The sequence below is a fragment of the Pinus tabuliformis genome, chromosome J (genome assembly GCF_031772625.1).
Source record: "Pinus tabuliformis cultivar Carrire ecotype Pingquan chromosome J, CPIR1, whole genome shotgun sequence".
NCBI lineage: Eukaryota > Viridiplantae > Streptophyta > Pinopsida > Pinales > Pinaceae > Pinus > Pinus tabuliformis.
In genome coordinates, this window is record NC_142295.1 from 1,329,947,445 (window position 1) to 1,329,963,499 (window position 16,055).

The window sequence follows — 16,055 nt, forward strand, 5'->3', positions numbered from 1 at the left end:
GATAATTTACTTTAAAAGCAAGTTTTATAAAAGCAAAATTACTATCAAAACCGGAGACTTTAATTGTGATTTATCCCAGGCTTCCGGAGTCTGGGCAAGAGCGTGAATCCCCAGATAACAAATCTCTTGAACCCCTTGCCGGGGAGTGCTCTTCCACACCTATATATACACTTACGGAGAGAAACCAAATCAAGATTGAGAGGAAAAGTCCTTTGGGGTTGTGGAAGATTGGGTTGTGTGTATTTCATTTTCTTTCATTTCTGGTTTCTTGGCACGTAGGTCAGTTGATCCAGTAACAATGGCAGTTTCGACTTCGAGTGCTGCGACCCCAATCCTGAAGGAGGAGCTGGACATAGTGATACCCACGATCCGGAACTTGGATTTCTTGGAGATGTGGAGGCCATTCTTTGAGCCCTACCACCTCATCATTGTGCAGGATGGCGATCCGTCGAAGACCATCAGTGTGCCTAAGGGTTTCGATTACGAACTGTACAACAAAAATGATATCGAGAGGATCCTGGGCCCCAAGGCCTCCTGCATCTCTTTCAAGGATAGTGCATGTCGTTGCTTCGGCTACATGATCTCGAAGAAGAAATACATCTTTACTATTAACGATGACTGCTTCGTTGCCAAGGATCCCTCCGGCAATGACATCAATGCTCTCCAACAGCACATTATGAATTTGCTTTCTCCTTCAACTCCATTCTTTTTCAATACACTGTATGATCCATACAGACAGGGTGCAGATTTTGTACGTGGGTACCCCTTCAGCCTTCGCCATGGAACACCCACTGCAGTTTCTCATGGCCTCTGGATGAATATCCCTGATTACGATGCCCCCACACAGCTTGTCAAACCTTCCGAACGCAACACCAGATATGTTGATGCAGTTTTGACAATTCCAAAGGGTACGCTTTTCCCCATGTGTGGCATGAATTTGGCCTTCAATCGGGACTTGATTGGCCCTGCCATGTATTTTGGCTTGATGGGTGATGGCCAGCCTATTGGTCGCTATGACGATATGTGGGCAGGATGGTGTGTCAAGGTCATCTGCGACCACTTGGGATTGGGTGTGAAGACAGGGCTGCCATACATTTGGCACAGCAAGGCCAGTAACCCTTTTGTTAATTTGAAGAAAGAATACAAGGGAATATTCTGGCAAGAGGACATTATTCCATTTTTCCAATCTGCCACACTTCCAAAGGAATGTACCTCTGTCCAGCAATGCTACATTGAGCTGTCAAAGCAGGTAAGGGAGAAACTTGGAGTAATAGATCCGTATTTCCAGAAGCTGGCAGATGCCATGGTCACTTGGATTGAAGCTTGGGATGAGCTCAATCCCACTGCCGACCATGCTGAAGTAATTCCGAATGGATCAGCTAAGTCACCCGCGAAGTAGCTCTACCTTGTAGCCTATCCAAAACAGTCCTTCCTATGATATCCGCTACCATGTCCCACTCCCAACCTACGAAAAATGAAAAAATGTTGAGGAATGGATCTTTGCACTCCCTAGGAAACTTGTGAAAAGAGAAGATGTAAGACTCTAGCTTTTCCCAAACTATTTACTCTCCAATTTGTCTATTTCTATCACATCACTAAATTTTTCTCTCTCATACAATACTCTTTGGGACGTGTGTGTCCATTCGGCATACTCTACACATTTATGTCGCATGCAGCCATGAGCAACCTTATGTAGAGGAAGGTTGTCACTTCAACATACTGCTCAACTTCTAATATCCTTCCTCGTGAGCTTGGATCCAAGGCCTCAACTACCAATATATACTGTGACATTGATACATTAATGGGTTGGTAGTATATGAAATGAAATGAAATGATATTTTAACATCCATGAGACTAAAAATAGTCGGTGGGACCATGAGTTCCCAATTCTTCACTTTTTTCAATTCAATCATTTTCTTATTCAAACTACTGATGAGTTGGCCCAACCTGCCAATAATCCCCTTGCTGAAAGGACAATGCCAAGAAATTGATGCTAACCTATTCCCATAACTTTCTTTGATGTCTTTGAATGCATCAAATTCCAAAGTGAAATGCTTTTCCACTTCCACTACCCCAGACGTGAAAAAAGTTCACACCTGTTCTTCCCAAACTCCTTTAGGTCTTTTCCACCATCCTATTTCACACCGAGTTTTATGTGAGTTGGCTATTAATTGAGAAATAATAACCTTTTCCCTCCACGGAATGCTATCTCTAATGTACTCCTTTTGTTGGAGATTACACATAGGGTTGAATTCCTTAATGTAGTACTTCTTCTTTCTACCCAACTCTTTTCCCCATACCCGTTTACGAAACTTGTCTATAACGAAATAATTTAGCTCCTTTCTTTTTGTGGGACAGACATTGAGGTAGATATTCAATTTTTGCATCCATGTGTGGTTTTGTCTCATCCATGTTTTCTTTCTTTCACTCATGCCTGTTGGAAATAATACTGAGAGGGGGGGGTGAATCAGTATTATCAGATCAGATAAAACTTTTCAATTTCATACTCAGAAACATATACGCGACTTCAGTTAAGTGAACCCGCGTGTACACGCGACTGTGTCTAATGCAACTAGCGTATATCCAGAGATCTTATGATTCAGTTAATCTTATCTTCAGTAAATGCATCAGAACATTATTAAGCATATTAACAGTAAACAAGTGCAGTATAACAGAACAGATCATCACACAAAAACCACACACATGAACACCATGATATAAGGTGGAAACCCAATGTGGGTGAAAACCACCTGCTGCAATTTGTCTCTTTCTTCTTTAATGAGAACTTCTTTTACAATGTACTGGTGCAGTCCTTTACCAGCACGCAGGCTACAACCTGCAGAGGGCTACAACCCTCTTAGCTCTTGTACTAGCCAATCCATTTACTAGTACGTAGGTGCCTACCTACAGAATGCTTCTTTACTCGTTTTCCAGCTGCTAGTGGAAGGGAGCTACAACCCCCTGGCTCTTGTACTGGCTGATATGTTTACCAGTACGTAGGTGCCGGCCTACGAGCTACCCGGGACCACGTTTCATACATTTTCATACTGGATCCATAAGACAATCATCATTGTAGTACAACCTGCATCATTAATCACTGAAACACCCAATTCTAAATCACTGTAACCCTATCAACAATAACCAGACAATCATAGCAACAACCAGATCCAGCTCCATATTCAAATATCATACTTCACATTGTATACGCTACTTGGATGAACCCAACCTGCGTGTATACGCTCTTTTACCAAAACCAACTCGCGTACAGATCTATAAATTCAACCTTAAAACTCTGCAGCTATATCAGACATCAAAACATACCCAGATCATAATAATAAACATGCGTCAGTAGATCTAGTCTATCCAGAGTCAAACCATATGAAGATAATCATTCCAAGCCTTGAGATCTCGTTCCATCATTCATCATCCTCCACATGGGTGAAACCTTGGTTCAGATCACCAACCCATAACCAGCACTTGGATCACACACTTTCTCAGATCTTCATCACTCACCCTTGCTCACTTTGGCCTAGTGATCTTCTCCTTATATAGCCTTAGGCCTTGCTCAATACCAAGAGCCAAAACCATAGTAACACAATACCATCAACCTCGAAACTAGGGATCGACACGTCCGTCGAGACACCATGGTCCAAAACCATAGGCACAACTTCCAAGGACTAACTGCCACTGACCAAAGGTACGTTTTCACATGTACGCGCTTTTACTGAAGCCAACCTGCGTGTACACGCGACTTGGTCTTAACAAACCTGCGTGTATGAACTTCCTTGGCAAGCTGTACTAGGATCTGTCTTCTGATTAAGTTGCCATCTCCTGTACCAACTTCTGAGCATCTGTACCAACCTCTGAGTGAGTTGCCATCAAGGACAACACTTGAATCATAATGCCAACAATCTCCCCCTTTGGACTTGATGGCAACCACCACACCAAGTCAATCTCCCCCTTTGACATCAAGGGCAAAGGGTGGACCAAGATATTCTCTTCTTTGGTATACCCTCTCCTGTCCATACTGCTGTCCATACTCCCCCTGAGTACATGCTGAAATCTCCAAATGTGCTCCCCCTTTGTGTATGCCAAAGTGTACCAATCTATCCATCCTGCTCTTGCTGAATTGTGCTGTTCATGCTCCCCTTGACTGTAGGCAAGATCTGCAAAAGATGTTCTTCAAGAAGAACAAAGACTTATACATCATAGAAGACCTTCCTATCACCAAAAGACTCAACATACATTCATCACCCAACCTAGTGGGGATATACCAATATTGACTCATCCACCTAACCATGTGAAGATACATGATAATACATGAACATTTCATCATTCATCCCAGGCATAGTGGGGAAACCAACATAGGCCGTTACATGACCTTGACATCATAAAAGAGATACATGACATAGTGATGAAATATCTAGACCAAGACTTATGAAAGCCACCAACAGCATCATGATCTGTACCATAAGCATCAGCCTGCAATACCATTCCTAAACAGTAAGATGTATCATTTAGCTTCATAGACTTTATCAACACCTTCTAACCATAATGCCAACAATGCATTATTTGAAGAATATTCTCCCCCTGAGTGTAAGCCAACCATGTCTGAACCATTTCCTGAGTCTGTTCTGCTCCCCCTGAGCCTGAGCCAACCATGACTGAACCTGGGTCTGTTCTGCTGCCCTTTCTCCATATACGCGACTTTGCAGCCTGTAACTCGCGTATATACGCGGCTTTCCTTCATGAAACTTGTGTATGAGAATTAGAACACTGAAGTTTTACACCTTCAGCTCCCCCTGAGTTTGTTATGTCTGTGCTGTGCTGAGTACCCTGTGTTGTGCCATATTTTTCTGACTGAACTTCCTTTTTCTTCCATATCTTCAAGCATGTTGATGATTTCTTCTTATCATGAGCTTTGTTCCTGCAATCTCTTGCTTTATGTCCAAACTTGTTACATGCATAGCATCTTACATGTTTCATATTCCTCCTGTAGCAATCAGCAGCTTTGTGGCCAAGCATATTGCAAGAAAAACAATATCCATTAAAGTACCTCGAATGTGATGATCTTTCTGCATGATGGTCTTGAAACCTTCTTCTTCTACATATGGCTGCAACATGTCCAAGATTATGACATACATAACATTCAACATTATTCAGTGGAGGAAATAATCGTCTATCACGTCCATAGTTAGGAGTAAAGAATCTTCCTTGAGGAATTTCTTTCCTTGGTTGTTCCTTGTTGGGCATTTCAGATTTCTCATTAGAGTTTCTTGCCTCACCTTGTGAACTAGATTCACCTTCAACATATCCACGAAAACCAAGACCAGTCTTGATAGCAGGAGATCTTTGACTATGAAGAATATCATCCAAGACTTTAGTACTATCTTGAAATCGTAAAAGCTTATCCTTTTCTTCTATTTTACCTTTCAGGATATTTACCTCAACTTGATGTTGTTCTTCCTTTTCAAGACATTGCTTCTCCAAGGTCTCTTCAGCTTTCCTTCCTTCATCCAACTGATGCCTTAGTTTGAGGATCTCGTTTTCTTGCTCTTTATTCAGTGCTAGCAGCATTTCTCGAATTCTGGAGGCACATTCTAACTGATCTTCTAATCTGATGATTTCTTCCTTGAGGGCATTCTCCCTTTTGCTAGGTAGATCTTGTTGATCTATGATTTGATCTGATGCTTCATTTGCTTGTCCATCTTCAATCTGAGATGCTTCAGGATCTGAACACTTGCTTCCACTCAACGGCAGGTTGTCATTTTTCCTTTGAGCTGTCTTCTTCTTCTGACGTGCTTTCTTCCCCATTGTTCTACGAATCTCCTTCAAGCGATCAAGCTTCTCTGAAGGACCGGCTCCGATACCAATTGTTGGAAATAATACTGAGAGGGGGGGTGAATCAGTATTATCAGATCAGATAAAACTTTTCAATTTCATACTCAGAAACATATACGCGACTTCAGTTAAGTGAACCCGCGTGTACACGCGACTGTGTCTAATGCAACTAGCGTATATCCAGAGATCTTATGATTCAGTTAATCTTATCTTCAGTAAATGCATCAGAACATTATTAAGCATATTAACAGTAAACAAGTGCAGTATAACAGAACAGATCATCACACAAAAACCACACACATGAACACCATGATATAAGGTGGAAACCCAATGTGGGTGAAAACCACCTGCTGCAATTTGTCTCTTTCTTCTTTAATGAGAACTTCTTTTACAATGTACTGGTGCAGTCCTTTACCAGCACGCAGGCTACAACCTGCAGAGGGCTACAACCCTCTTAGCTCTTGTACTAGCCGATCCATTTACTAGTACGTAGGTGCCTACCTACAGAATGCTTCTTTACTCGTTTTCCAGCTGCTAGTGGAAGGGAGCTACAACCCCCTGGCTCTTGTACTGGCTGATATGTTTACCAGTACGTAGGTGCCGGCCTACGAGCTACCCGGGACCACGTTTCATACATTTTCATACTGGATCCATAAGACAATCATCATTGTAGTACAACCTGCATCATTAATCACTGAAACACCCAATTCTGAATCACTGTAACCCTATCAACAATAACCAGACAATCATAGCAACAACCAGATCCAGCTCCATATTCAAATATCATACTTCACATTGTATACGCTACTTGGATGAACCCAACCTACGTGTATACGCTCTTTTACCAAAACCAACTCGCGTACAGATCTATAAATTCAACCTTAAAACTCTGCAGCTATATCAGACATCAAAACATACCCAGATCATAATAATAAACATGCGTCAGTAGATCTAGTCTATCCAGAGTCAAACCATATGAAGATAATCATTCCAAGCCTTGAGATCTCGTTCCATCATTCATCATCCTCCACATGGGTGAAACCTTGGTTCAGATCACCAACCCATAACCAGCACTTGGATCACACACTTTCTCAGATCTTCATCACTCACCCTTGCTCACTTTGGCCTAGTGATCTTCTCCTTATATAGCCTTAGGCCTTGCTCAATACCAAGAGCCAAAACCATAGTAACACAATACCATCAACCTCGAAACTAGGGATCGACACGTCCGTCGAGACACCATGGTCCAAAACCATAGGCACAACTTCCAAGGACTAACTGCCACTGACCAAAGGTACGTTTTCACATGTACGCGCTTTTACTGAAGCCAACCTGCATGTACACGCGACTTGGTCTTAACAAACCTGCGTGTATGAACTTCCTTGTCAAGCTGTACTAGGATCTGTCTTCTGATTAAGTTGCCATCTCCTGTACCAACTTCTGATAATCTGTACCAACCTCTGAGTGAGTTGCCATCAAGGACAACACTTGAATCATAATGCCAACAATGCCTTCATTGAAAATAACATTAAGCCATCTACCTACTCCCATTTTGCTCAATTCTTTTAAGATATATTTTGAGTTGCACCATAGCAATTGCTTCAATGGGAGTTACTCCTGTTTCAGTCAACATTATCTCATAAGGTACCAAACTTTTTATTTTTAACTTGCTCATGATCGAGCGTTTTTGGATTTTCTCAATTTGTTTCCATTTTAAGACGGGAGTGTTGCCAACCTAAAATTCACATCCATATAACATCACTGGACAAACTAGGAGTCAAAAAATCACTTTAACTGTTTTGAAGAGAATATAATGCTTTCCACCCTCTTGAAATTCTCTTCTTCCTGCGGTCCTCCCAATAATTTTTTTATTTTTGAAATCAATCCCGAGGTACTTGTACTCATTTTCTTCTTCGAGAATGTTGCCTTGAAAGAAGAACGTACACTGGCTCTGCTTCCTTTTGTTAGAGAAAATCATTATTTTGGTCTTGCTAATATTGACTTACATCCCCACTCCTCTATAAAAATGCTCAAGAGCATATAAGTGCATCTGCAATCCATGGCCCAATTTAGATATCAAAACAAGATCTTCAGCATATAAAAGAAGTTTTATCACAAACTCCCCCAACCGAACACCATCTCCACCTTGCAGATTTAGCCACTCTTCAAGTTTATCAATATATAAACCAAAAAGAGCAGGAGATAGAGTGCTACCTTGCTTGACTCCAATGTCACTTCTAAAGCTTTCTGAAATAATCATTGAGTTTCTAATTTTGACTTTCACCTCTTCATAAATTCTATGGACAACATATCTATAATGTGAATGAAATTCAAGCTCTTCCATTCTACACCACAACTTATCTCTAGGGACTGTGTCAACTACCTTTTTGAAGTCCACAAAGCAGTAGAATACTTCTTCTTTGTCCCCCTAAACCTTTTCAATAATGTGTCCCAATGTGATACCATGATACACTGTAGAATGCTTCGGCCTAAAACCTGCTTGTTCTTTTGCCCTCTTTTCTTTTACTTCTGCCCAGTTACGGATTCTATTTTCTACCATGTTACCCAAAATATTTGCAAACAAAGGATTGATCATAATGGTTCTATAATTGGAAGGATTATTAATGCCTCCACTTTTAAAAAGGGGTATTTCTAGTCTAGTTGTCCAGTCCCTTGGGAGACCTTGCTGAATGATGTTATTGAATATTTCCATGATGTGTGGTGCAAGAGTGTTCATTCCCCATTTTAGATACTCTCCTTGGAGTTCAACCAAGTCCTTTGTCTTTCATGTTTTCAGCTTCTTAATTCCAATCTCCACCGCCTGTAACATGGAGAGCCTTGTAGTTGTGTTGACGCAAATTAATTACATATCATTTAATTGTCAACCCGGGAATTTCGTAAAACTTTTGAAGCGTGCATGCACTATATATGCTAGAAATTAACTTTCAATTTAGATCAATATAACTACGAAACCAAATAACGACAAACCAAATTCACCTATTCAAATTCCAAAATCAATTCAAAAGAAATTATAGTACAGTGCATGGAATTGAAATCTTAATCCATCACACTTGTAGGAATTGAAATCTTAATCTACCACACTTGCAGGAAGCAAATATTAATATACCACACTTGCCGGAATTGAAATTGCATGAAATGAAATCTACTCTAAGGGATCATGTGTGCATTACCATATCAGGGTCCTATGAAATAAATAATCAAAAGCACATGAGATGAAATGAAAGCAAAAACAGTCATTCTTAACCTCTCACACAGGAAGAGATATGAAAGAAAATAAAAAACAATAACTATTAACCTTTCACATAGGAAAAGATATGAAGGAAATAAATCTTAATCTATGAAAGTATAAATCTTAATCTATGAAAAACAATAATTCTCACACATTATAGGTGGCCAATCCAAAAGCATGAGAGATGGCGATTTGAGAGGCTCCCAATGCAAGCATTACCAGAAAGAGGTGAACATCACTCGTGCTCATGGTTCTAAATCTAAATTCCATTCAAACATGAGTAATGTTAACTTGAACACCCGAGTATATCCAACTTTACACATGCCTCTGAAAGGAGGAGGCTCTCCTATTTATACAAAAACATAAGAAGCTACCTCATTAATGGAGGTCCATTATTCTTTCCCCAAATCCCTATAAAATCTCATAGAGTTACAACTCAAATAGGTAGTTATGAGGCCCATATAGAGTTACAACTCAAATAGGTAATGATGATACACATATCCTCTTTGACCTTTATGCAAATCTTCTTCCATATCTTGAAGGGAATTCGAATTTGAGCATTGGAGGCCACATAAGGGTACCTTGGAAGCTTCCAAATGACCTACACATCTCATGAAACTCAAGCCACTTTTAATTATTAGAAGGTATATGTCAATTTTCTAAGTTTCAACAATAAATTCACTTAAAATACTAGAAATCATTAGCTTTTGGAAAACACAAAGGTAACCCCATGTAATCATGAAAATGGAGGCTAATGAAATGTTATATGCTATGGAGTTGCGACATGTGAGTTAAATGGTGGCAATAAAGGTGAAAGTGGATGATATTTTGAGGACATTTTGGAGACTCTACATACCCCCAACTGACGTTATTTCATGTCCTCATTCAATCTACTGCATTTCTTAATCATGATTTACTTTTGAATGAGTTTGGCTTCTATTAATTGCCCTTAAACTTTGAATTTGACAATTTCATTTCTTTTTGCAAAGTATTCCTTATCATACATTGAATTGCAACATGTTTGGTTGGTCCTTGTGTGACAACCAAATCTTAATTGGTATTGGCTCTTGTGTACCAATGCCTTGTTTCCTTTTGGCGCAGCAAGATTCACTGAACATATTCCAAAATACATCTTTAAATCAACCATACAATATGCTCATCATTTAGGCATTTATTTGCAAATCACATAAACTTTGAACCATAATGCAATCATAATTGATTAGGACAAGTATGTTAGGATGAAATGAAGTGATATGGATGTGATAATAAATGGATGTCCCTTCTCCTCACCCCCCCACCCCCCAACCAAAGGTATTTACAGTTTTTTTTTCAAATGAGAAAGGAAATATGGTGAAGTATTTTCCAAAAATTATAATTTCAGTATTCAAGGAATTCTATGATTAAAAGCTAGAAAATAACATACCTTTACTTACCTAGCAAGTGGAAAAACTGTGCATATGTAGAGAAGCTATAGCTTTTGCTGGATCATGGAATAGAGTGTAGAATTTCATCTGCTTCTTAGTTGCATAAACGATGGATGAGGTGGTGAAAGTGGATTCTTCATTTCTCCTCCTAAATCTGTTGTATCTACTGCAAAACGCTGAAATGATATAGTCTTCACCTGCTACAAAACCCGACATTACAATTCTAGTCATGCAAATAAATGTGTTGTTGTCGAGCATGAAGAGAAGTCATTGGATTATCCACCATTAATGAATTTCGTTAACCAATGCGAGGAAAACGTGTCATTAATGTCAAAGAGTGCCAAGGTACCTAAGTAAATCTTGCAAAGTGCGAATAGATGAGCTGATGTCGAGCCACTTCCAAGATCCAACGATCAAGGGACATTGATGTATTCCCATGATTGTTGGCGAGAGAACTTGTCATTGATTCATACAAGCGTCAAGGTATTAATAAGGACTCTAGCCCTGAAGCTAGATAATGTGTTGATGTCAATAGGCCAAGCCTTGTTAGAAGGGAGGCATTATGAATCCCCCATCATCTAATGAGTATGAAATGATGATTTTGGAAGGTCTATAGATGAAAATTTGCGTCAAGCAAGATTTATTTAACGAAAAGGAAAATGACAAGAGGGTAAACAAGTGAACAGAAAGCAACGGGAAAAATCAGCATGTAAGCGAGTTGAACGTCTCTATTAATGGGTTAATGAATGGAAATTATGGAAAATGTTGTGGAAAACATGCAACACTTACAAGGAAAATGGCGATGACGATGCTTAGTGAAAGTGATTGAATAGCTTGTGAGTTTGGAGACGAAAAATGATGGAATTTATGGATGATAGAAATGGATTCAATTGGTTCATGTTTCTTGAAATTGGTCTTAGAAAACTAATCGTGCACAAATTGGCCTCCTTCAATTCTTCGATTGTCATAGAACCTGAAAACGAACATGGCACTAATATGGAAAGAAAACATAATTGTGTTCAAACAGAAGTGATCAAATTCTCTAGCTAAAAACGAAAAATTTGCATAATTAACAGTTTCATGATGTGTCTTCGTTTCAAATGGTTAGTCCAATTTCACAATTGCGATAATAAATCCGATTTGTAAAAAAAACAATTTCCTCAATTTATGTTTGAATCATAACATTTCATAAAGATAAATAAATATTATTTGTGAATGCTTGATGATTCATACAAAACAATCCTCCATCAAAAATTCATCAATTGATCATGCAGATAAAGCGCCCTTACAGTTCTCCTTTCCTGCATCATAGTTGAAGAGATAACACTAGATAAAACCAATAATAAATTTTTGAGCATGATTTCGATAATGTAAAAACTCAACCTTAACAAAATTTGATTGCAATTAAGCTTAGTTAAGGTGAGTTATTGCACTTTTATTCAATTGTTTTTGTCTCGTGTTTTTTTTCTTACAAAATTTCAATCAGATGCTCAGAGACAAAGTTATGACGATTTTCCCCACGTAACATGTTTGAGATATAATTCGGGAGCCTGCGAAAACCCTAACTTCCTTGGATCCTATCTCTGGAAATATAGCGAGAAAAGATCTGAAATTCATATCTTAGGTTCATAGAGATTTAGGGTCAAATGGGTTTTAATTGCAGTTCTGAAACGTCATAGAAAAAAAGGTTATAGCGAAAATGCAACGATGACCTGTATGGAGAAGCGAAACCCTAGAATCCAAAGCTCTGATACCAAATGTTACGTAACGAGCTCACAAAATAGAAGAAGAGATAGATCAATGACTTCAAAATCAGCCTCTTCGAGGGAGGAAACCTCATTTACATTACACAAAATGAATCATTCTTCCATGATACAAATGAAAAAACCTCCTTTCTACATATAGGAGTCTAATGGGTCACAATATAATCAAAGCCGACATAACAATAATAATATAAGGGCACAACAATAGAAATAGTGGGCTTCTGTGGGGCACAATAATAACAATATGGGGACAACAGGGGCACAACAATAACAATAAGGGCTACAATTACAATAGTAATGGGGGAATCACTAGTATTATAGGGACCTAACATGATACCATGTGAAAATTTTGAAACTGAAATCCTATTGCAGCAACTCGAAATTATTCTTCTAATTGTTAAATAATTTAAAAATATATTTACTACAATAAAAACTGAATAAATCACACTGCAACCTTCACAAATAAAATTGCGGAAATAATAGTGTTGGAAACTGAGAAAATACTAGCACATACACACAATAAAAAGGAAACCGTTATTTTTGGACAAATGTCCCCGGAAGAACCCAACTTGGGAAAATCAATGCAGTAGTGAAATTTTGAGCACAAACTGTGGAAGCTCAAGTTGTAATCCAAAAAACAAAAAAATATGGAAAAATTATGTGAGGGAATTACCCTTCCTCCACAAGTAATCCCGACACAACTTCTCTTCATAAACCTGTCCTCTCAGACCTTGTGCATTAGCCTCTACGCTGCTCTGCACAAACCCTATGACGTCTAACATCTGAACCACCTATGAGGAATTGGTTATTCCTATCTCTATTAAGTAAATCGTTTATCCGACACTCCTCTCCTCTGAGAAACTATGCATTCCTCTGCATTGTCTCACTGGGAATAACTCGGCCCCTTGCCGCTACCTTTTTAGATCCAGAAAAGGTCATCCGGACCACCGTCCCTGCCCCTCGCTACCTTCGTTGCCTCATTGAAGCTCGAACTCTCCAGCAACTAACTGCTGCTACTCTAGAAAATTGAATTCTCCAAGTGACTCTCATGCCCTCTCCATCACCACATAGATCCCTTCTTATGTATTCCTGTTGGGACACGAATGACCAAGATTAAATCTTAATTGATGGCTGAGATCATTTCTGGATCTATCCATGTGAAATTATAGATGATTCACACCTCGACTTAATTAATTCTAATTAATTAACCATATTCCCTAAGTTTAGACTCACGAAATTTTTAAAAATTGTTTAATAATCCAATTAAGCCATATTGAAGTGGAATTCCCAGAAACAATTTCTTAGTTTTGGAGATCTCATGCATTCTAACCTCTCCACCAAATTTTTTGGTGAGAACACATCCGATGCTATAGAAACTAACAGTAAACAGGTTATCCTTAGGTCACGCATGTACACAAAATCCACAAAAGTAGATTGCACCATGGTACCTCTAAGAGTGTAGGTTGTTATCGGTATTAAAGTGTATAATTCACACACTGCATTATGCTATTATCGAAAACTAAGATATCATGGATTGGAGAGTTTGGTGTTGCATTGAATTTCTTTCCTTAGTTCTTTCATTACCCTGACATTTTTTTCAATACCATTATTGAGATGAAAAACATCATCCAATTGATAATTGACGTTACCTATCAACTTATTTTCTTGGGAAATCCATGAAAGAAAAATTTTGACTAATAACAATAGTTATTTGCAAACATACTCTTCGTTGCAATTAAGTTTGTTAATGTTTCTTGAAGCACAATACACCAGTGTCCATGAGCTCATACTCTTTAATAGTAGCTTCAACGTCCATGTGCAAGATTTGTGCGTTCAATAGGCATATTAGCGAAAATACTATTTTGATATTGATTACATGCCGTATTCAAGTTGGTAATATGTTTATTTTTAAAGCTGTTAATTTTCAACACCAACTTTCTTCAAGTTTCTCTTTGTATTTTGCTTATGGATACAATGGTTGTTGTGTGCACATGTCCGCGTTGTTTAACTCTAGTGGGTTCAAATACCAAGCCATCCATCATTCTTCCTCATGATTTATGTATTGTTTGACCACACATCAACTAGACAAGGAATTGTTCTCGGACAAACGATATTTCATTTCTTTATTTTGTTTGTCTGTAGACTCTTATGATAAGATTCCAATGACGGGGCATGCCAGACATGAACAAATTTGCATTACATGTTTTTTAACTAAGACAACTATTATGTCTATGGATTCAATTAGACAATATGAAATCAATGCTCTATATAATGGAAAAAATTATATCTTTTGCATCGTTCACTAAGCCATATTGATGACATCGCTACTTGCAATTAACTCAACAAACATATATCATTTCAAGACAATTGTAGAAGACATGCATTTTCTTGTTTTCAAAGGCATTTTTTTACATGGAATGTGTTTTGTTATCATATGATTTTAATGTATATGCTTATGATTGGACGAGTGCCAACATTTTATCTTTATATTCTTCAAGATGTTTGTTCCTATGGGAAAACTACAAATTGGATCATTTGTTGAACATTTGTAGTAGTGTTTATTAAAATAGTTAACATCATGTTTTTTTTAACATTAATGAGAATTCCTGGAGAATCGGTATCTTTGAAAATATGGCTGCTACTGTTATACCAAACGCGACTATTTCATAAACATCACTAATGGTCTGGATATAACATGCTTCCATAGACTTGAACCCACATAGATGGGTAAACAAATTGTTCACCAAATGTTTCGAGATAATATCCTTTGAATATAGTTAACATCATCTCGTGTTTGAGAACATGTCCTAATTCTGTTAAAACTAGATATGAAGATTTTGTTCTCTTACCTCATGACTTGTTTGAGCTTGAAACATTTTATGATATCTCTCCAAAAGCTATAGGACATCATTTCATAGGACAAACATGGCTTTTCAAAACTCCAAGAACAATAGATAGGTTATGCTTGATAGAGCCACCACAAAATATGATTTTGACATTTTTGAAAGGTGTTGTTGAAGCGTGTAGAATTTATCTAAGCCTTTTCTCCATGTTATATAATATTGAAAACCTTATCAATGATGATTCATCAATAAGTACTATATTAAGTGGTTCGTTTTCATTTGTTAAGAGATCTAGTATACTCAAATTTAGTGGAAGCATATTCATTGTTGTGATGTGTAAGTGTAAAGTTGAATGCATTGTGATGTCATTTTGGTTATATGTGGATTTTCTAGTAAGTGTGACTACGTTTCCTTTCTTTTAAGAGGTTAATTATGGAGTTTCTTATTGTAAAAATAAAATGAGCCTTGGTAAATTGCTTTAGTTGTAAGGGACAAGCAAAATGAAATGTTTGGATTGTTTTTCTTTTTAATCATTAATTCTTTATTATTGATTGTTATTCTTTGTAACTTCTTTTTCTAATGTTGTAATATTAATTTGTACTCAACATGAATGGTTGTTTAATTGTTTCATTGATACTAGACATCATATGGCTAGACATCATTTTTTGTTGTAGATCAATGTTTATATTAGATTTCTCAAATCTAGACATGTCGTTTCACCAATCCAAGGATACCTCAATGGAAAAAAAATGTTCCAATTTAGATGCAATTATTTAAGAGGTGATATTTTGAATTTCTCTAGTTTAGTTTCTATTTTTTTGTCATTGTAGTAGAGGCATTCATCTTAGATTTTATTGAAAGTGTTTATCACTATGTGGTTCATCTTTGTGATGTATAAGTTACAACGTGTTTCCATAACATAGGCACCTAAGCT

At 37.8% G+C, this 16,055-nt stretch overlaps 1 pseudogene; it reads left to right on the forward strand.

The window, feature by feature from the left end:
• The first annotated feature begins 298 nt into the window (after positions 1-298).
• On the forward strand, positions 299-1,399 carry LOC149232231 (UDP-arabinopyranose mutase 1 pseudogene; annotated as a pseudogene).
• The last annotated feature ends 14,656 nt before the right edge of the window (positions 1,400-16,055 follow it).